This window comes from Thamnophis sirtalis, unplaced genomic scaffold (assembly GCF_051295495.1).
Source record: "Thamnophis sirtalis isolate CommonGarterSnake01/CBP01778 unplaced genomic scaffold, rThaSir2_p1.2 scaffold_7, whole genome shotgun sequence".
NCBI lineage: Eukaryota > Metazoa > Chordata > Lepidosauria > Squamata > Natricidae > Thamnophis > Thamnophis sirtalis.
In genome coordinates this window covers 30,926,131-30,947,926 of record NW_028261387.1, presented here as the reverse complement: position 1 = coordinate 30,947,926, position 21,796 = coordinate 30,926,131, and the positions used below count along the sequence as shown (strand labels likewise).

Below are 21,796 nucleotides of genomic sequence, written 5' to 3'. Positions count from 1 at the left end.
TATTTAGCTCCCTTTTAGAGCATGCAGAACAGGGATAGATTAATTTCTGAGGACTGAGGCTTTCCCTCCCCCCCCCCTTTAAAATAAAGGCATGATGTTTCCAAAGTGGGCTAAAATGGGCTAATTTTGATGTTTTTAAAGGAATTCTCTGCAGACCCACACAGAATGTGCCTTGAGTTAGTTAATGCTCAAGTTAGTCATGTCACTCATTAAAAAAAAAGAATATTCTGTATGACCTGATTTTAGTGGAGGAATCTTGAGCTATAAACTGGACACTTAAAGATCACATGCAAATTGTGCATATTAGGTTATATTGCTTACAAATATTTTTTCAATGTTTATCTAAAACTCATTTGAACATTTATAAAAGATTTTGATATCCCATCGTTTTTATTTTTATAAATAATTCAAAGTAGCAAATATATCTAATACTCCTTCCTCCTCCAATTTCCCCAACCCCTACCCTGTGAGGTGAATTGGGCTGAAAGAGAGTGACTCAAAGTTATTTTTACTCAATGAAGTCAATTCACACATGCTAAATCGGTCTTCGGAATAGTTTTGATATATATCCAAACAAATGACTAAAGATATCAAACATGCCATAGTGTAATGTTCTGTGCTAATCTTCAAGAATTTGGGAGACTTGGTTAACTGAAAAGAACATTTAAATAAAACTGGGTAACATGTACAGCAAATAGGTAGATATTTTAGAGTAGGTAGGCTTATTCTTGATTGTTTCATTTAATTGTTTTAATTAAAGATCATTTGTATTCTGTTTATACCTTGCAATGAGTTTTTTAAAGGAAGAAAAGCAGTGCACATACACACATTGCAAACAAGGTCCTCTGTACAGTATATAAAATTGAATTACTGAGATCATATAACAGAATTAACAACTAGAGGGTACCTTTCTTTGATTAGTCCACATACTTAGAAGACTCCTAGTTAGTAATGTATCATTACAAAATAATTTAGTTATAGCAGTCAAAATGATAATTACACTTCCAGGCTTAACCTTAGTCCGATAATAGACAATATCCTCAATATGTGTTTACATCCCTAACATTTCTTGAAATTACCCATTTAGATTGTAAGTTTTGTTTTGCAGCATGCACCAAAGGGCCACATTCATGTTTAATTAGAAATGAGTCTCACCAAGTTGAGTAGGATTTCACCCTGGAAGATTTACTATGATAACAACCATAAAAGTACTCAAATGCAGGTCAAGTGTTTCCTTCTAGTACTATTAAATAATTATATCTTGTTTAATTCTAAACTTTTGGCAGCAATTACATGAAATCTAAAAAACCAAATTAGCTATTAGACTCCAATATACTGCATAGCTCAGTTCCCATTAAAATTTTATTCAACAAATATAGAACTTGGATGTGTGGGGGTGGTGGGGTTTATGATCAGTGGTGGATTTCAAATAATTCCACCACCAGTTCACTGAAAATGTGAGTGCGCGCAGCTTCCACAATGCAGTGAGACTCAACTGAGCAGCCTTTTGGGGTCTCCTCCCTTCCATCTCTGCTCTCCGGGGCAGCAGCTGCTTCTCTCCACACTGCTGGGAGAGCGTCTTATGCAATTTAGCAGCTGTGAGCTGCCGCTTTCCTCTAAGTCCCATCCGGAAAGCGCTGAGGCAGAGAAGCAGCAGCCATGTTGAATGCTGTTTCTCTCAGCCGCAGCACTTTCTGGATGGGACTTAGAGGAAAGTGGCAGCTCACAGTTGCTAAATTACACAAGAAGCTCTCCCAGAAAGAGCGGAGAGAAGCAGCTGCTGATCCAGAGAGCACATGGAACATTTCCACGAGCGACTGAGGCTCGGCAAGGGACAGAAGAAGTGGCTGCAAGATGGGACTTCTTACAGGTAAGAACTGTCTGGTCCATTCCCAAACTGCTTCGGCCCTCCTGCGCCCCCCCCCTGCACAGTCAGTGCGCAGTTCTCCAAACTGCGCAGAATCATTGCAACTGGTTTGGTAGAACCGGTCCAAACCGGCTGAATACCACCTCTGGTTATGATAAAGTGTAGAATAAGAGGGCTCTGTTCACCAAATATCTCCCTGGATCTGGGATTTATGTCACAGTGGACTATCTTCATATCATCTTGGACCAGCCTGGATTCTTTATAGAGCGCTATATAGACCTTACTGTACTGGAGCACATAAAACCAGACATGTCATTAGAAGGCAAAATCACGAAACCGTGTCTCACTTATTTTGGACATGTCATGCGGGGGAATTCACTGGAGAAAGCAATTTCTTTGGACTTAGTAAACAGAAATCAGGCTGCGAGATCCATCAAAGTTGACACCAGCCAGAGCATAGAAAAACTCAAAGAAGTAGTGAAAGATTGGAAGATATACAGACATGTGGCCCAAAGGATCGCCTTGAGTCAGACACCACTGAATGGATAACATCATCATAATCAGATTGTGTTTATAGAAAAAGTGGTTCTTGGTTATATCCTATATATTGTGCAATAAGGGCAGATTAAAAAATACTTAAGCTTTTCGGAAACAGCATTTAGTATTTTTCGGACTATAAGATGCACCAGTGTATAAGATGCACCAAGATTTTGAAGCGGTAAATAAGAAAAAAGTTTTTGTCCTCCCTGGCCCTCAGGAGCAGTCTGCAGGCTTCAGCAGGCCTAGGGGAAGGCAAAAATGCCCCGGTTTTTGCAAAAAAGGGGGAAAACGGGCCGTTTTTTTCGCAATAACGGGCATTTTTGCCTTCCCCCAGCCGTGCTAAAGCCTGCAGAGTGCTTTTAGAGGCTGGTGAAAGGCAAAAAATGGCCTGTTTTCACCCATTTTCCCACAAAAATGGGATGTGGGGACAGAGCTTCGAGAGGCCAAAAATGGCTGTATTCAGTGTATAAGACGCACCAACATTTCCACGCTCTTTTAGGGGGAGAAAAGGTGTGTCTTATTTTCCAAAAAATACAGTACTTCCCTTTCAATTTACATTATTCAGTAGACCAGCTGCCTGTTAGTTTTCTGTTTCAGAGTAACATGATTGGTCTTTAATATTTGTGTTTCAAATTCTTCTTTATTGCTTACATTCTGATCCAGTTGCATTTCGTTTTGCCAATATTGGCATTTCTTTTGACATGAACAAAATTACTTTCTCCAGGATTGTTTCCATAACCAACATACATTATTTGTTTTCCTCCACAGAACATGCTTTTACCATGTCTCTAAGAGAATAATTAAACTCACCTATTATTATAGCACTTTGGCTAACTTAGTAGTTTCCTTATTCTTTTTCCTTCTATGTAAAATGGAAGATTCCATGTTAGGAAAAAAAATCTTATTTAAATCTCAGTTTCATAGGTATGTTTCTCTGGGACATCATGTTCTCTGACTTTATGCAATTATTCATTCTCTATGGAAAACTTACTTTTAAAATTGTATTTTTCTAGCTCCTCCCTCCCTCCCTTACTATTTATGCATTGAACATAAGTATAATTCTCTTCTTTGATTCTGTCTTGAAAGGATAGCTGTTTTGACAGTTACATTTTACAAATCAGACTCTTTCAAACAGAATCTAATCTGGGAAGACTATTTAATGAGCTGCAGTGGCACATTGATTAGAGTGCAGTACTTCAGGCTTAGGGTGACCAGACATCCTGCATCTGGCGGGACAGGCACGCCTTTTCATAATTTTTCCTGCGTCCCGGGCCGTTCTCAAAAATCCCTGCTTTATTTTGGCGCTCGCAGCTCGCTCGCTCCCCTGCCCATCCGCTGGCGCTCGCATGGGCTGGGTACTGTAGCGAATGAGTGAGCGGATGGGCGGGGAGCACGTGAGCCACTCATTCGTTCCCCCGCCCATCCGCTGCCGCTCGCATGGTCTGGGTACTGTAGCGTGTGAGCGGGCAGATGGGCGGGGAACGAGTGAGCTGCTCATTCATTCCTTTGCCCATCCGCTGCCGCTCGCATGGGCTGGGTAACCTAGTTAGAACTTATTTGGAGTCTGGCAGCGTGTGGCTGTATCGTCGGAATGGCGCAAGGACAGGTTGGTTTTTGCTCTTTCTCCTTCACACATTTGCCTGCATTCCCCTTCTTTCTTTGCAGGTGTTCCAGGCATGTGTGGCAGTAAATTTAGCTTTTTAATCTTTTGCGTGCGTAAAAGGTCTGAGGGAGAGCTCATTGTCCGCGGGAAAAACTTTGGGGCAAATTCTGTTTACGCGGTGGTCTCGAGATGCACAGAAGTAGGGAAGGGAGGGAGGGCAGCGCTAATGGATGCTCTTTCTCCGTCGCGATCTCCTCTTTTGATCTGTGACCATGAGCCATTCCTATTGGCCGTTTCCCTTGTGACGTCTGTATCAGGCGCCGGGCTTAGTTTCTGTATCTTAAGAGAGACCAGAGATCGCGGGGTTTCTTGTATGCTGCAAGGAGAGGCAGAAGCCAAGAAGAGCGGGCCTGCCTTCTCGCTACCCCCGCTCCGCCCCGGTCACCGGGGATGGGGACAGCTCTCCGCTAGACTCGCTGCCAAACTGGACGGGGAAAGGGGAAAGCTGTTCCCACCAGCTGAAGTCAGAACCATGCTGTGACCAAAGTTTGGAGAAAAATGGTTTGTGTGTGTGTGTGTGTGTGTGTGTGTGTGTGTGTGTGTGTGTGTGTTTGATTGAGCGAGGGATCCGGTAAGGGAACTGCGCCTATTTAGAAAAGGTAAATTATTGCAAACATGATCAGTCGAAGATAAGTATGGGGACAGGTTGGGTGGTAGAGAGAAAGTGATAAAAGAGTGGGAGAGAGGAAGAAAAAAGAGGGGAGAGAGACAGAAAGAGACAGAGAAGGAGAGAGAAAGTGACAGAAGAGTGGGAAAGAAGGAGAGAGAAAGAAAGAAAAAGAGAAAGAGGGTAAGAAAGAGAGAGAAAGAGACAAAGAGGAGAGAGAAGGGAGAAGGAGAGAGAAAGTGATAGAAGAATGGAAAAGGAGGAGAAAGAGAAGAGAGACAAAGAGAAAGAGGGTGAGAGAAAGAGACAAAGAGGAGAGAGAAGGGAGAAGGAGAGAGAAAGTGACAGGAGAATGGATAAAAAGGAGAGAGAAAGAGAAGAGAGACAAAGAGAAAGAGGATGAGACAGAAAGAGACAAAGAGGAGAGAGAAAGAAAGAATAAGTGAAGGAAGAATGGAAAAGAAGGAGAAAGAGAAGAGAGACAAAGAGAAAGGATGAGAGAGACAGAGAGAGAAGAGAGGAAGAGGAAAGAGTAGGAGAGAACATCTCATTTCAACCCTGAGGTGCAAATATTCTCTTTGATTGGTAATTTTATTTCCCCATTTACTATCCAATACTCTCATTTCTCCTTAAGTTCATGAAGAATTCCCTTCTTTTTATTGAATTTATCACAATACCTTGAGAACAACTTTTTCAGCATAGCTTTACAGCTATTTAAAATATATAGTAATTTAGGTCAGGTTTTCAGAACATTAGTCTATTTATAAGTCAATGGTTGCGACCATTTTTCACACTTAGCGACCGTTGCAGCATCCTCATGGTCATGTGATCAAAATTTTGTTTGGCAACAGATTCGTATTTATGCTGGTTTCAGTGTCCTGGGGTGACCTTTTGACAAAATATAAAAATTTTAATCAAGCCCCCCCCCCCGCCCCCGGTCAATAGTGTCCCTCTTTACCAATCTGAAAATCTGGTCACCTTATTCAGGCTGCTTCTGCTGACTGCTGGCTGCGTGCAATTTGGCAGTTCAAATCTCATCAGGCTCATGGTTGACTCAGCCTTCCATCCTTTCGAGTTGGGTAAAATGAGGCCCCAAATTGTTGGGGGCAATATGCTGACTCTGTAAACTGCTTAGAGAGGGCTATAAAGCACTGTAAAGTGGTATATAAGGCTAAGTGCTATTTCTATTGTCAGTAACAGTATGTTAAACTCTCAGTAAAAGAAACTGGGAGGTGGCAAGGTGGGAAAGATACCTGTTTTTTCAGAACTGAATATCTTTTTTTAAAAAAATCAAAGAAAGCGAATGGTACGTCTACAGAGTTTTGGACATACTTTTTCCAGATAGGGATTTCCTCTCCCCAGCATTTATTTGCATATTGTAAATGTTTAACCATTGTCCTTAACATTACTCATAGTACATCCTGAGAAATCAATGAAAAATTAGTAAAATAGAAACCACGTCTAGTAGACTTGTAAACATAGATCTACTAACTATAAGTGAAATAGTATGAAGTATCACCATTCATTTAATGATTATCCCAAGTTAGAATAGCATTGAAAAAAGTGACTCATGAACATTTTTTTTTACACTTCGGACCATTGCAACACCCCATGGTCACATGATTAAAAGTCAGATGATTGGAAGTTGGCATGTATTTATTATAGTCGCAGTGTTTCGCGATCTTCAGATGCCACTTGCAACCTTCTTACAAGCAAAGTCAATGGGGAAACCAGATTCACTTAACAGCTATGTTACTAACAACAACTGCACTGATTCATTTAACAACTGTGGCAAGGACGGTCCTACAATGGGACATAATTCCCTTGTCAACTGTCTTGCTTAGCAATAAGAATTTTGGGGTCAGTGGTGTTGAAGACTACCTGTTCTGTCATACCTAATTTTCACAGGAGCAATAGTGGAAGAAATTTTCAGTGTGTCACAACCATGACATGGCATGAGTGTTTCCCATTCATTCCAATAGGGAGTGAATATTTGGATTCACTTCCAGTTGACAATTGATCGCCCTTAGATCTCTAGCCTGGGTTATACACATTTGTAAGGTTTTTTTTTTTAAAGTACAAATATACCCCAAATAGACTGCTGAAAACATTGCCAAAAGTGTGTCATTAGTATGCACAATATTTCTCTCAACGACAGCTAATTTTCTGAAGAAAGCATCTCAGATGGGCATGGAAAAGAAACTTAAGACATTCTATCTAAAAAGAAAGGACTCTGCAAACTAATTGAGAATGCTGCTTCCACACCCTGAAGCCCCTTAATTTACCTGTCTTGGCATTTATTCCATTTGCTGTGCTCAAGAAAATTATGGTGAAAAAGTATTTGAGAAGCATCTGGGGCATCCTCAGAGAAGCGAAAACAGCAAAAGTATACTCATTGCAGGCTCTCTGGAAAGGAAAAATAGCTGGAGGGCTGTCGAATTAATAATGTAATGAATAATTTATTGCTTCTTTGAATTAGTAATATGAACTGTGCTTTGCTTCCAACACTTGGTTTTCACAACCAAGATCAAGTATCTCTAGAATTTACAATGGATGAGATATCTTGTCAATATCTTATCTGTATTTGGAAACAATGTTATTGGTTGGGATATGTTGCATAAATGCCAAAAATCTTTACTGACTACACACCCTGTGGGATTCACAAAGATATTTAATTGTACCAGATAAGGGGAAAAAAAAGAGGATTTCAGATTTTACATGCAAACATATGTGGAGAATAGTTGGCAGAAAATATGGAACCCTCTTCAGTACCGAACTGCTGTTGATAAAAGAGAAAATGACAAATATACAGGTAGCCTTCGACTTACAACAGTTCATATAGTGACCGTTCAAAGTTACAACGGCACTGGAAAATGTGACTTATGACCGTTTTTCACTTACGACCTTTGCAGCATCCCCATGATCATGTGATTAAAATTCAGGCACTTAAGAGGGAAGAAGACTTTCAAGATTTTGTTATTATAACTTACAATAATAAAGCAGCATTTTGGTAGTTTTTGTAGCTGGCAGGGTTGGTACCTATGAAATACAAGCGATCAAGTAAAAACCCACTTTGGACAAAACTACTGTAGAAACTGGGGAAAAAACTTGGTTCCATCGTGTCAAATATTCTAAAATGTCCTTCATTAAAGGCTGCCAGGCCCATTTGGACTATATTGGAAGCAGAGCTTTGACTCTAACTCAAATGACAAACTTATATTCTGGGACAATTTCACTCCAAGATTGCAGACATTTTGTTTAAGTCACAAACTACTAAGAATATTAATAGCTTGAAATTGTTTAGTTACAATCAACTTATAAATCATCTTGAGGGGTTTTTTTGGGAAGAGGAATTGGATCTGTTGATTTCATAATTTGGTCCAGATGCATTCACATCTAAAAGTCTCAAATTATTGTTATCATTAGAAGTTGCTTTGAATGATTCTATTTCTACAATATTTTTTTAAAAAAATATGGAGTATTGATAGGGTAGATACAGAGGTGGGTTGCTCCCGGTTCAGCGTGGATCAGGCAACCCGGTAATAGCAGCGGCATGAGGCTCTGCCCACCTGCCCAGACACTTCTGCGCATGCACAGAAGCGTCACACGAGCGAGCAAGTGAACTGGTAGTAAAAAAATTAAAAACTCACCACTGGGTAGATATTAGTTATTTGTATGAACTCTGGATTGAAATATTATATATTAGTGAATCAATGTGGCTATGGGTCCTAAAGAATATTAAATATATTCCTTATGATCTTAATATAAGACCAATTTACTGTTTTAATTCATATTTATTGGACACTCCATAGAATATTTTAAAAGGGTTATCTGTCAATGTGTCTATTTTGGGGAACACTTAAAAACATTATATGGTCTTGTCCCACTATTGTCCAGTTTTCAGGAGTTTGCTAGTAAGATGTTTAAAAAGATCAGTATACATGTATCTTCATTTTACTTTATATTGTACAAACCTAAGAAAACACTATAGACAAATATTGGTCATTAGTGCTATTCTATGGAGTAACATACTACAAAAATGTATGATATGCAGCAGGATATCATTTGTCACTTTTTAAATAGTAATTTATATTAATATAAAAATAAATGCTGCAATTCAACAAACTCAGTAACAATCATATACAAAATTAATGGAATTTCAGAATAAACATTCCGAAGACCATATTGTCAGATGAGCAATTGTTGTCTTCTTCAATTTTTCTGATTTTATCCTGCAGAAGAAGAGGATGGGCAAAAAAGTCTGGAGAATGAGAAAGTTACCAAGGCTTTTAGGTAAGGATACAATCCGACTCCTTCGTATTTAACCATCTGTAACAATATGATTTTAATTACCAAACTGATTTGTATGTAATGCTGGTATATTAGCTCCAAACATCACTGTTTCAGCCACTAGGATTCATTCTGTATGTTTGGGTAAAAGAAGAAATCTTGAAATATACATCTTTTGTCACAATTGCAACACATGAATGCCTCACATATGAAAATCACTTCTACTGTTAAAGATAGAGGAATTTTGGCCCTTGCTGAATCTAATCATTATTTCTGTAGGATGAAGCCATTGATAAAGTACCTCTTCATAGGAATTAGGAGAAATATACTTGCGTCCTTTTAAAGTGGACTTAGAAATTCTATTTTTGTTTTTCTGCTTTTATTTACTTTTAAAATAACAGTTAGCGTGAAGAATGACTACAAAGAGAAACCTGGAATGAGCAAGAATCAAATGAAAATCTGTGACCCAAACTGCTATTTGGTTCTATTTAAAAATTAAAAAAGCTGTTAAATTAAATGTTACATTGATATAGTAATAGTAATAATAGATAAAAAATGCCAAATCCAGTCTGAACATCTGGTTGACTGTGCGATGAATCATCATAATAATAAATTTGTATACTATCTGACTCCCAATCGTTACCATATATATTATTTCCCTCTTCTCAGATTAAAAATTTAAAGTTAATCTTCCAGCTATTTTTAGTTGAATATCAATGGTTGACCCTTCATTCAACACTATATATTTGCAGCAATCCTTGAAAGAAAAGGATTTTTTTTAAAAAAATCACAAACATGTATTCCATCATAGCTATGAAATTAGTTACATTTTTTGATATAAAAGGCAGTGAGTAGATGCAGCTGCTTCTTAAAGCCTGTTGCTACCCAACTACCCAATTTTTCGTATGTTTTCCTGCAGGGAAATTATGACAGTGATCTAACAAATATATAGAAAATTGCTTCGGCTATTCAAATCTCAGAGAATAGTACATCCCTCACATATACTGAATAATTCAAGATTTGGATTTTTGGGTGGGCAGAGAGACATATCATTACAAAAAAGAATTTAAAAAAGAGTAAGGAGCTTTGCTGAATACACCATGTGGCTGCATCCTCTATTTGTATTCTTGTGGCACAGAATTTGCAGACAATACTTTGTTTTGCTGTGCCTGCTGGAAATTTGGTAAATTAAACCTGAAGCACATTTTATATGTCAGGCTGGTAAACGTTTGAGTCGGAGCTAGAATTTCAACAAGTGTAGCCTTTCCCTGCCCTGCCTGGAAAATGCCAATTCTTGCCCATATTGAATTGAACTGAATACTTTATTTGGCCAAGTGGGTTAGATGCACAAGTAATTTGCCTCTGGTACAGACCTTCTCAGTTGAACATACAAAGCAACAGAATAATAATACTAATAAAAGGGGGAGTAAAGAAAATAAAAGGATGCAGTGGCTCAGTGGCTAAGATGCTGAGCTTGTCAATCAGAAGGTCGGCAGTTCAGCAGTTCGAATCCCTAGTGCCGCGTAATGGAGTGAGCTCCTGTTACTTGTCCCAGCTTCTGCCAACCTAGCATTTTGAAAGCACATCAAAATGCAAGTAGAAAAAATAGGGACCACCTTTGGTGGGAAGGTAACAGCATTCCGTGCACCTTCGGCATTTAGTCATGCCAGCCACATGACCATAGAGACGTCTTCGGACAGCGCTGGCTCTTCGGCTTTGAAACGGAGATGAGCACAGTCCCCTAAAGTTGGAAATGGCTAGCACATATGCGCGAGGGGAACCTTTACCTCACCTAAAGAAAATAAGGATAAATAATACTACAGCCACATTACATAAGTTAATAGGCAGGCATCAGTGAGAGAATTAGATGTTTGGCAGAGTGGTGGCAGGAGGGGAAAAAACTGTCCCTGTGACTAGTTGTTTTGGCATACAATGGCCAGAGTACCCTCCTGTGGAAAAGAATTGAAACTATTTATGTCCAGGATGAGAGGAATCTGCAGACATTCTTGCCCATATCCCATGGCTTCTTGAAGGACATGAACCTCGCCCATCACCATTGTTTCCTTCTTCCATTCCCAAAGGATACTCCGTTGCTGAAAATCTCCATGAATGAAGCCTGAAAGAAAGCTGAACTACAATACTTTAATTGAAAGTGCCTTGAGAGAGGCCAGGTTTTAAAATCTCACCCTTAAAAACTAGCAGAGAAAAAAGAAATCTAAATCTGAGATCACAAGACACACCACATTTATTAATTAAGCTATATTGATCAATACCTGAGAGGTTTCCTGTGGATTAATGACCATCCTGGAGGAGCTGATGGACTCAAGGTGCAGCTGAGGGCCATTAACACCAATCAGTCATCAATTCCCAGGAAATGTCCTACACCAAGGTCACTAAGTGACAGGATTTATTTTATGGGCAATGATTAACAATAGCAATATTTAGTGGCCTCCTCCCATTTCATCCTGAACCAAATGATTCTTATTTTTAATGTGGCACAATAAATTCATTGATGTCCCCATTGAACAAATCAAAATTTATTTCTATGATGGAAAGAAAGTTTTTTTTTTAAAAAAAGAAAAGAAATTGAAATGTATATTCTCTTGCATTTCATGGAAAGCAAAGGTTTTCTTTTCTTCTCTCTCTCCTCCCCCTCGGGTGAAAAATTGTTAATAAAAGCAGACCCCCATTGTGATATAAAATTGCCAGTTTGCAAAATACTTCATAGGCATGCTAATTTATTCAGGGCATACCTGACAGATCAGCTTCCTGAGAGCTAATTTTATGACCCACTACACCAGCAAATAAATAGTTAAGATATGGTTCGGTGATCAGCATGTAAACTTGTATAGCAGAGTGAATGCCATTGTTTGCACAGTTTCCTGAGACTAGCATAACTGAACACTGCACGCACGCACACACACAAGCATACAGCATATATTTGGATTATAATAAAGTGAAGTGTTTGCTTCAAATCTGGTGTGTAGTATGTTTTATGTGTGTGTGTTGTGTGTGAGAGAAAGAGAGAGAAAGAGAGAGGGGGGGAGGTGCATATGTTTGAATGTTATTACATGCAGTCATGAATCAATTCAATAATTTATGCTGGTGGAGTCATTTCATAGGGAACTGTGGCATTGCTCATAGCTGATATATGGTATGGAAATAACAAGCACAAGATTAATAGAAATGGATTGTATATTATCACAAAAAGAGGATTAGAAATAGCAGGCAGGGCAAGAGTAGAATGAGATTAGTAAAATTGTTCAGAAAAGTACAGTTGCAGAAGCACAATGGCTGCAACAATACCATATTTACAAAAATAATTATGTGACTCTTTCCCCCCTAAACACAGCATAAATAATTGGCAACAATGTAGTCTTATTTATTTATTTATTAGATTTTTATCCTGTTTTTATTACTTTATAAGTAACTTTCAAAGTACATTCAAGGAATATATCTAATACTCCTTCCTCCTCCTATTTTCCCCACAACAGTTCTGTGAGGTGCACTGGATTGAGAAAGGATGACTAACCCAAAGTCCAGCTTTCATCCCTAAGATAGGACTAGAACAATGGTGGGTTCCTACCAGTTTGGACTGATTCGGCCGAACCAGTAGTAGCTTGGCAGCATGGGTCGCTGGAACCCGCAGCACCCCAGGCCTGCCCCCCCACTGAGCCAGTTCTCCCAACGCCAGCGCCATCTTGTTTTTGGCTTCTGCGCATGCACACAGCAATTTTTGTTGTACAGCGCATGCATGCACAGCACACATCAAGTGCGCACGCATGGCACATTCCTGAGTGAACTGGCAGTAGCGACTGCTGGAACCCACCACTGGACTAGAACTCACAATCTCCTGGTTTTTAGGCCAGCACCTTAACCACTACACCAAACTGGCTCTGTTGCTGATTGTTTGTTAGATTTATATCTTAGCGTTCACTCAAGTGTTCAAGGCAACTCATAACAATCATGTAAAGCGAATTTGCCTGAGACGAAATGATTGGTCCAAAGTCATCCATTGAGCTTCTGTGGCTGAGGGTAGATGAGAACCTGGGTCTCCCTGGCATCAGTCCAGCACAATCCAGTACATTACTTTGTCTCTCAATTATTACCAATCAGTTTTTGGAGGGGATTTTTGTAACTCTAAATTTAGTTACAAATTAGCCACTATCCAAAGCAGTATGTCCCAACCTTGGCAACTATAATATGTGTAGGCTTCAGCTGTCAGAATCCCCCAGCCAGCATGGGAATCGTCTTAAAGTTGGAAAGGTTGAGATATACACTGATCCAAGACTGGTTATCCAGAGGCTCGGACAGCTTCCCTCTCCAATTCTCTGCGTGATCCCCAAGTTCTCTACATTTGCCCCAGTGAAATTCAATAATAAATTGTGAGTAATTAGTAACAATCTTGTGAGTTTCTCACTGGTTTTCAGCAGGAACTCCATTCCTCTAGTGCCTCATTAAATTTGCAACTCTACCTCCTGTTGTCTTTAGTGGCTAATCTTTTTTGTCTTGATGGCTGCAAAGTTATCCATCTCTGGTTTAACAGATCCTAAAAGTGAGAGGAATTAGTCAGAATGAAATCCTACCATGATAAGGACAGTTGGAAGTTGAAGCATTCGCTCTGCAAATGTTTCTAAGAGTGGTAGCCTGACCTGAGCAATGACTGGTGAAGAAGACAAGGAAAGGAGATTTATTTACAAGAAATATATAATAAGGATAGTCAGAGCCTACCCCTAGCTAATTACAGCCTCTCTGGAGAAGATGGTGGTACACCAGGCAGCAAAATGTGACCTCAGAATGCTGGCTGAGAAATTTTGGGAGTTGAAGTCCACACATCTTCAAGCTCTGGAGGTTGAGAAACACTGTCTTAGAACAAAAGCAGGCATAGTGATACGCCAAGAGGAGCTACAGAGTAAATACTTAACTCTACCTACATCCCACTGCCCTCTTGAAGTCTGTAAGGGATGAATTGCTGAAGAATCAGTGCCATTGTATTGAAGCATCCAGAAATGGTACATTGATATTAAATTCTACTTGTGGTTCAGAATGTCTATGCAAACTCAATTATCTAGGCAGTCCTTAGTGCCTCAGAGGTCTGAATAGTGCAATCACCATGAATGCATATTTTCAATCCCCCTCTATAAAAATATTTTCCACTGCTGCCCTGAGCACAATCATTTTATCTTCCACAGTGCCCTGTAGTAGCTTTATGTTAGGTTACTATAGGTAATTCAAACGGTAGCTTCATTAGAGTGCTATTGGAACACCTGATAGGGTGATCATAATGATATTTTTAAGGCCCCTCCACATTCAGAGCTGTTCTTCTAGCTTCTTCTGAGTTTTTTTCAGGGCCAACAAAAACTGAGTTATTAAGAATTAAAAACGGAAATATTACTTTAGATCTTCCTTTTGTGAAAAGGTACACAGTCCAAAAGGCAAACTGCTTGGGCAGAAGTCAGCAATTCCAATTCTGTCTCCCACTTACCCAGTCTTGTTCATTTATTTATAATAAAGGGCAAACATATCTAGGGATCAAAAATAATACAAAAGGCAGAAAAGTTGAAAATCAACAACCCTTGACTGCCAACTACTAGACAGCTGGGTTCTACCCATGGTAGGGCAGATTTGGTAGTCCTGCATCAAGTGTTGGGACATGTACAGTAATTTGAAAAAGTTCCACTTTCTTCCTGGGCTCTGTTCTCACATGAAATAAAAATCCCAGCATACAGATAAAGGCAGTGGTGAAATTCCAATTTTTTTATTACTGGTTCTGTGGGCTTGGTGGGTGTGGCAGGAATTTCCATTCCTACCCCACTCCGGGGGAAGGATATTGCAAAACCCATTCCCTCCCTCCCCACTCCTGGGGGAAGGATATTGCAAAATCTCCATTCCCACCCCATTCTGGGGCAAGCCAGAGGTGGTATTTGCCAATTCTCCAAACTACTCAAAATTTCCGCTACTGGTTCTCCAGAACCTGTCAGAACCTACTGAATTTCACCCCTGGATAAAGGGAACACACCACAGTGAACAGTCATTGGGGATCTATTCAAGAATGCTTAAGTTTCAAAGGACAGTGGAACCAGTGATGCTCCTATGAATTATAGGCCCTGGGACATATGAGTGTAAATTATTTATCTCTTTGGCCTTTGGAATGCAGGTAGTTCTCGACATATGACTGGTCACTTAACAACTATTTGAAGTCATGAAGGTAATTGATTTTACAACCACCAGGACTTACAACCATGATGAGGAGAGTCCGTTACAGTCATAAGTTGAGGACCACTTGCATATATCATGTTTCTCTCAAAAGTAAGTCCTAGCTTGATTTTTTACATGTGCACCCAATATAAACGTACCCCAAAATAAGCCCTAATGAAGACCCCACCCACTCTACGGTGCATGGGTAAAAGTTAAGCTAGGTGGGGATGGTGTGGGTCAGTGACGTGCGGTGAGGTTTATGCCTGGTGAGGCTCAGCTGGACATCTCTTCAAAGACTTGCCAGCTCCAGCGGAGTTCCTTCCCAGACTTTGGCGAAGCATCTCAGCGGGGCAGCAGTCAGCCTCGGCGGGGGGGGATTTGCATCGCGGGAGCCGCCAAGCGCCCGGGTCTGCAGCAAAGGCACTTGGCGGCTCCCACAATGCAAAGTGTGCCGCCGCCGCCACCCACCCGCTGCCCCGGCCTGCAGCTGCTGCTTCTCCAGGCTCCGCCACTGGAAGTCCTGGATCACCTCTGGGGGAAGGCTGAGCGAGAAGCGGAGTGAAACTTCTCTGCGGCTCCCGGCACCGCGCAGAGGCTCTCGCATGACCGTGTGCCAGCGGCCGGCGGCCCGGAGCAGCCCCGGCTGTGAGACAAGGCAGCGCTTAAAGCAGCCACTGCCACCGCCCCTCCTTCACCCGACGGGGCGTTCCTGCTGCCTTGGGCTGCTTTGCCGCGCGGCAGCTGCTTCTGCAAGGAGGCACTGGGCCAGGAACTGGAGAAGCTGGCGGATTGCTCGGATGGGAGCCTCCATGGAAAGGGCGCGGCGTGGCTTCCGAGCGATCCGCCAGCTTCTCCAGTTCCTGGCCCACCTCCTCCAACGAACAATCCTGCTGCCCCGGCCTGCAGCCAGCCAGTCCACCCACCTCCCGCCTGACCTGCTCCCTGCCTGGACTCACCGCTCTCCTCCTCCTCCTCCCCCTCCTCCTCCTCCTCCTCCTCCTCCTCCTCCTCCTCCCCACTCGGTGCTGGGCTGGCTGCAGGCCGGGACAGCAGGATTGTTTGTCGGAGGAGGCGGGGGGGGGCAAGGCAGTGGAGCGCGACTGTTGCAGCAGATTGTGGTTAGTAATCTACTTATGAAAGAGCAGGACTTGAGACCACAAAAGTGAGAGAAACAGGTTTATTGGATGCATCGAGTTCAGCGTGTTCACACACCAAAATCTGAACTGAACTGAGCTCTGCCCAGGATCCTACTTTTATGCCGTGTTCCACATGGTACATTCTCAAGGCGTTTCCATACACGAGACAAGCATGACATTTCAAAAGGGGAAGTTCACTTGGACTGTTACAGCAAAGTACATAGGAGAAATATAAAAAAGAGAAGTTCCTATTTCATCTTAAGCTGTCAGCAGCTTTTACCTCTGTTCTATCTCTCACCCACGTCTGGCTTCCTGTGCCCCCACTTTACAGGGTCTTGCCACACTGTTCAGCCCTATTTGTAATACTTATGAGGAAGTAGGGGAGAAGGTTCACTGCAGCTAAAAGTCAACTTTGGGACTCCAGGGCACTAGAATGAAAAGCCAAACTAAAATGAATTTATAAGGTCCATTCCATTAAGACCACCTAACCTGGCCAGCCACTGGTGGGTGCATGCTGCATCACGACGGAGGCGAGAAGCATCTCAGATGGAGCTGGGATACCCGGAAGGCAAGCCGGCACTTCGGCATGCCTTTAAGTGCCGGCTTGCCTTCCGGCACCCACCCCCCGCCCGACCTGCTCCCTGTCTGGACTCACTGCTCTTCTCCTCCTCCTCCTCCTCCTCCTCCTCCTCCCTGCTCATCCTCCCCGCCCACCCAGCCCATTCCTCCCCCTGCCACCACTGTGTCCAAAAGGCCAGGCGTCTCGCGTTCATGGTGGAAATAAACGCGAGACACCTAGCCTGTTGGGACACAGCAGCAAGAACCTCCCTGCCGCCTCCGCGCTCTGCCGCCTCGCCCCCCCCTGCTTCCTCCGACCCCACCAGACCGCTGTGAAGAAAGAAACACACAAACACATATACTCCACAATAAAAAAATTACATATTTAATTACAATAAATTTGAATCCCCCCCCCTCCATCCGATCCACATACTTTTTCCAGCTGTGGAAACTCTTTCAACTCTCCTCTTGTCCGCCCAACGTAAGCGTGCTCAACGTAAGCATGCGCATAAGGCATGATTCGCTGCTCCCTGATCAGGAGGCGGGAGAATCAGTGCCTCTTTTGCATATGGAATTTTTTGCTTTTTAACTCTTTCTTAACTTTTAAAAGGCGAAAAATTTCTTATGCAAAGGAGGCCCCGAGTTCTCTGGCCTCCTCCTAGTTAATACTGAGAGCAGACACCAAGCCACTGTGACTTGAAATCTGGTAGCAACTACCCTGGCTTTAATTATTTTTAAAAAATTATTTAAAATTCTTTCCTTTCCCTGAGGAGACTGGTGAGGCCCTGCCTCCCTTGCCTCTAGTGACTGCACGTCCCTGGTGTGGGTGGAGTTGCCCTACTACTTACCTTTGGACAGTTGCAGTCAGGCCACACCCTGACACCTGCCTTGCTAGCCCATTTTTTCTGCAGCCGGCAAGTCCAGCAAGACTTTTCTGAAGCTTCTGCAGCTGATAACAGAGCTCCAGATCGATCCGGAGCTCTGTTATAGGCTGCAGAGGCTTTCAGGAAAGTCTTACCGGTCTTGCCAGCCACAGAAAAAGTTCCTGAAGGCCTCTGGCAGTGAAAAGGACGACACCACTCCCCGAAAATAAGACCTGGTGTCTTTTTGGGTGGCAAACATATCTATAAGACCCGGTCTTATTTTCGGAGAAACACAGGTAGATACATTTTTACCAGGTGGTCCCCCTCTTCTATATTGGAACTCTAACTCAGTTCCCCTGGATTGCTCCCTATTCGAAAGTACTTGCATAGAAAAACTTTTATTAGATTCTAGGTACTGATTATCAATACCGTATCTTTATTTTGTTGCTAACAGCAACAAGGTTTGTTACTATGATTAACAACTTTGTTGCTATGATTAATAATTTGTTCCTATGACTTGCCATATCACATTTGCAGATAGATATGGTAAATCTAAACCCTATTATTTCCTCAGTCTCTGGAAACATCTTCTGCATCTTTGTTCATTGAGATGTATGCAGAAAAGGACGTTCATGGAAGATTAAACATCTATATTCTGCATGTTCAGGATTACCATTTGAAAACTCATGGGCCCAAACAACTTGTCGGTGGGCGGGTATGCAAGTAATGAAAAGAATTAGTATTCCCAAATGACCAATCAGAAGCAAAGGACCAATCGGGAACCAATAGCACCAACACAACCAATCAGGATTGGGCACAAAGAACCAATCAGAGGCCAGATTTCACCAGTCTGCACCAACTGAAAACCAGCTTGGCTAAAGACCATTCTGATATCCGGTCATCTTACTATAAAGACAAAAACCCAACCCGTTTTTACTGTGCTCATTTGCCTGTGGCCTGCATAGCAGGCTATTTTTCCACCAGTGGTGGGATTCAAAATTTTTTACTATTGGTTCTGTGGGTGTGGCTTGTTGGGTATGACAGGGGAATGATACTGTAAAATCTCCATTCCCTCCCCACTCCAGGGGAAGGTTACTGCAAAATCCCCATTTCTTCCCGATCAAGTGAGACTCAGGAAGCAGAGAATAGATGGGGGCGGGGCCAGTGAGAGGTGGTGTTTACCGGTTCTCCGAACTATTCAAAATTTCCGCTACCAGTTCTCCAGAACTGGTCATAACCTGCTGAATACCACCTCTGCTTCAGGGGTGGGTTTCAAAAATTGTTTGAACCTACTATGTGGGCGTAGCCTCCTTTGTGGGAGTGGCTTGCCACCCATGTGACTGGATGGGAGTGGCTTTCTGCCCATGTGACCGGATGGGAGTGGCTTGCTGCCCATGTGACCAGATGGGAGTGGCTTGCTGCCCATGTGACTGGATGGGAGTGGCTTGCCACCCATGTGACCGGATGGGAGTGGCTTGCTGCCCATGTGACTGGATGGGAGTGGCTTGCTGCCCATGTGACTGGATGGGAGTGGCCAATACGATGTCATTGAATTCTTTCCCCAATGGGTGAACTACAATAAGATTAAAATAAGTACAAAAACAATAAAAGAGCTACTTACAGATGGAAGATGCCTGTTCTTGCCAGTCTTCAGTATCACGGACTCCAACGAATGGGCTGCACAAAGGAGAGACACAGCAAGCAAGACTTTAATTACATGCACTGCATTGGGATGAAACCAGCACACAAAATAATAGAAAAGGAAAATTACTCTCCTTTTTTGCGTCTTCTGCACCACCACCTCACCATCTTGCTCCAAAAACCTGCACAAAGGACAGACACAGAAAGCAACACTTTAATTGCTGGCACTTCACTATCTCAAGGAGGAACACAACACAGAGCACACCACACCCAGCAATAAAGATAGGTACTTACAGGGGAAGCATTGCTGGCTTGCCAGTCTTCTGCACACCACCGTATTACGTTTAGGTTGAGGTTGATTGGCTTTACTTGGCTCAGAAAACCTGCACAAAGGAAAGACACAGAAAGCAACACTTTAATTGCTGGCACTTACATCTTACATTAGAATAACACAATGAAAGAGATACACTCAAGTACTTACTTGTCTTATTACTTTTCTGGTTGTTGATATCTCCATACTGTTCTTAGGCTTCCCGATTCCCCTGTTGCAGCTTTCTTCATCTTCACGTGTGGATCATCAGCCTTTTGGTGATGCGCTCTGAGCCAAACTTTCACTGTAGGAATTGGGTCCCATCTCTCAACAGGTATGCCAACAACACTTATCACCATCAGGTTACTGATGTTTGGAATAATTGCTCTGAACATATGAGGTTCATTTTTGAGAACCCTCTTTCCGCCTCTGCTGAACTAACAGCAATTGTCCTGACAATGTCTCTAGCTTTTCTGACACTGTCAGGAATTTTGCAGTTCTCTGGATTTTTCAGCACATTTTCCAAAAAATCCCTGTAGTCGTTCAAATCAATTTCATAATTAAAAACACGGCCAAATTCAACCAATGCTTCCTCTGCGTCACCCCATGGAACGACTACATCTTTCATGTTCCAGCAACCTGGCTCCAAATAGGTGATAAAGTGTAACTTTTGTGCTGCTGGCAATAGGCTACCTGTTCTTAGATGGTCGCAATCCATCAGCCTTTTCTTTAAATTGGTGATGATGCTTTGCAACAGTTTTTCACGGGGAAGGGCAACAAACCGTTGATTTGGAGCTAAATTCATGTTTTGGAAGACTTGTGTTTCTAGCAATTCCTCAAGTTCTCTCTCATATTTGCCCTTTTTCTGTAGTAGCACTTCAACAGCACCAATTGTTCACAACACTAACTTTTCAGCCACAATGATATTTGTCGCTCTCCTCTGTAGGGCATCTGACAGGACAGAAAACTCACTTAGAATGTCGATCATCAGGGCCAAATCCTGCAAAAAAATTAAATTTTGAAAACGGGAAGCCATGCCTGGGAACCTTTCATTGCCTTGAAAAAACTGATGTAGCGCTGGATAAGCACGCCATACAGCCATGGTTGCCCTTAAACTACAGGCAGCCCATCTTGGTCCCAAATCTCTGCCAATCTTCACTATTTCGATGCCCAATTGCTCAGAGATTTGGAAGAGGTCATTCTGGCTCTTGCAGGATTTGTGGAAGGTAGTATGCACTTTATCCAAGAAGATCTTGAAGTGGTTGACCTGCTTCACTTCTCTTGTTGCATCATCCAGCACAAGTTGCAGGCGGTGGTTCAAGCAGTGCCAGATGATGATGTTTGGGAATTCTTGAGTTATTCTGGCGCTGACTCCAGATTTTCTTCCAAGCATAACGTTGGCGTCGGAGCAGAAAGCGATTAAGTTCTTCTGTAGATATTCGGTGGTAAATCCAACTTTGTGCAAGCATTCCATTGCTGCGGAATATATGGTCTCCGCATCTTGTCTCTGTAATTCCAGAAGCTCAACGAAGATGGTTGCTGGGCATTCTGGATCCTCAACTCTAACAAAAACTATCAGCACTGCTCTCATTGAAAGTGTTGAGGCTTCATCAATTATTAGGCACTCCTTTCGATTATTTGCAATAATCGTTGAAAATACGATGGTCTTGATCTGTTTTGCAACAATTTTCACTGCAGATCTTCGTGAATGCAAGCCAACTCCTACATCCACTCCAAGCATATTCAGCAAATTTACTTGCGCTTCGATGTCTGAGAATGGATTACATCTCTGCGCCAGATCATAAACAGTGGAAAATATTGTGCAAGTACTGGATAAATGTTTCTCAGTTGACTTATCCAGGGATTTGGTGAAAGCTTACTGCTCCTGTTGCTTACTGGTCTCCACGCAAATAAGGTGTGCCTTTGACTGAAAATGTTCCCTTAATTTTTTTCTCAGCGAAGCTTGTTGTACATCCTTGCTTTTCCCTGCTGGTGACACCTGGAAATGTTTCCACTCTTTGGAAACATGAATACCTTTCTCCAACGCGAACATGGGTTTTGCACAGCACGCACAACCCACCTTCTTGTTGGATACTTCCAGTCCATCAAACTTGTCCTTGAAG

At 42.1% G+C, this 21,796-nt stretch overlaps 1 pseudogene; it reads right to left on the bottom strand.

Annotated features, from left to right (window-relative positions):
- Positions 1-20,031: 20,031 nt before the first annotated feature.
- Positions 20,032-21,414, bottom strand: LOC148044586 (E3 SUMO-protein ligase KIAA1586 pseudogene; annotated as a pseudogene).
- Between the last annotated feature and the right edge of the window lie 382 nt (positions 21,415-21,796).